The following is a 1,995-nucleotide window of genomic DNA, read 5'->3' on the forward strand; positions in this document are numbered from 1 at the left end:
GTGTGGCAGGGTCAGGTGTGGCAGGGCCAGGTGTGGCAGGGTCAGGTGTGGCAGGGTCAGGTGTGGCACAGCAGCATCAGTAGGGTTGGAGAAGGTGGAATCGGGCCTCTCTCCGTCCCCGCCCACCTCCACCTCAGCATGCCCCAGGAACATTCCAATGTCTGGCTATCATGTCTAAGCCCCAAATCTGCAGGGTAAGTTTCCAATTCAGAGAGAACACTAGTCAGGAGCTGGTGGGGATCCACCACACCCATCCTGTCCATTACTCTTATTCTTCCCACAGTCCTTACAGCCTCCATTCCATAGAACTGGCTCACAGGAAAGGTCCCACAATGCTCGGAGCCACTCAGAGCAAAGAACCTTATGCATGAAGGAGGTCCTTAGATCCATGGACCACATATGATCACTGGGAACCACCCTGAGGATGCTGCTCCTGGCAGAGTCGAGGAACAATGCTTGTCCTGTCCGCAGGCCTGTGACCTGGAGGAGGTTAGTTAACCACCTGGATGGTAAATGTCTGGAGAGGGTCCAGCTCACTCCCACCACCCTGGAAGAACACTCACCCTGTCAGTCTGGAAAGCCAATTCTAATAGAAAAGGACTTGGTCTCCCATGTCACCCATGAGGAGGACAAGGGCAGAATTGGGGGGAATCCAGGAGGATGGCAGACAGGAAAGTTCTTCCGACTTTGCCTACTGGCATGCTGTCCCTCAGAGGACTAGTTCCTGGGGACATTTGCTGAGAATAATTAAGCCTCGTTTCATAGAAGAGTGGACTGAGGCCCAGGGTAGGGAGAGTGGTGGGCACAGGTGGCTAGGAGTCATCCATAGCCATGACATCAGCAGCACCTGTGTGTCACGTGCAGAGGTTAGGTGACAACATGCAAGAAAGAGTCAGGTCTCTTCCACCTGGTCGGTATGGGGGCAGGGCATGCGTCCATCTTGTATTATCTCCTCTCAGACCTGGGTCTTGGAGAAGAGGTATGTGAGCCAAAGCTGCTGCCCTTTGCCCAACCCCCCTGTCCCCTCCCCCCACCCCCACCCCCACCCCGCACCCAAGTTTTGCATACCGGGCAGGAAACCCAGGAGCAGCCTCCTTTGTTTGAGAAGCCAGTCTGCAGACACTCATTATACAATGCAGGCAAGGTCTCATACAGAAAGCTGGTGGCAGGGCACCCAAGGGACACCTCAGAGACTTCTGAACCCCAGAAAGTTCCCACCCTGCCAGAAACTATGATTTAGCTTAACCTGAAGCTCCTCTCTCCCAATTCCAGAGTATCCTTGGCCATGGCTGGGGAGAGATCCGGAGAAGAACAAGTTAAACCAGGTGGCATCCATACTAGTCCTGGCCTTGCAAAGGAAACCCTGTGGGCTATAGAGATGGCTCGGCTATTCAGAGCACTGCTGTTCTCACAGAGGACACAGATATGCAGCTCACAGACTCTTGTAACTTCAGTTCTGGGGAACAATGATGTCTCCTGAAGACACGTGGTGCACATATATACACATGGGCATATGCATGCAAGATAAAATAACTCTTAGAAAAGAAGAGGCCTTTACAAATGTCACTTTTATTTCCTCAGATGAATTGAGGAGATGAGAGCTGTACCCAAGCTGTGTGGATACATGGGTTGGGCTGAGCCTGGAGAGTTTCCTTCTCTGTTCTAACCATCCTTAGGTCTAGGCATGGAAGCCTCTAGCCTCCATACAATCTCTTCTTCCAAGCTGACTGATTCAAACTGGCTTCTCTCAGCTTTTGACAGAATTGCTCTGCTCAGCCTCATACTAACTTGGGCAATATGTTCTAACCTCATGACTCCTTCTTATTCTCTGGTTCATTCTGTCTTCACCTATGCCTAGCTTGTTCTCTGTCTGCAACCTGTTTCTGTAAAACTGTCCTGGTAAAACTGCCACACACACATGCACGCACACATGCACACATGCACCACCCATTTCTCCTCTCTTCCTCCTCCTCCTCCTCCTCCTCCTCCTCCTCC

Source organism: Mus pahari, chromosome 9 (genome assembly GCF_900095145.1).
Source record: "Mus pahari chromosome 9, PAHARI_EIJ_v1.1, whole genome shotgun sequence".
Lineage (NCBI taxonomy): Eukaryota > Metazoa > Chordata > Mammalia > Rodentia > Muridae > Mus > Mus pahari.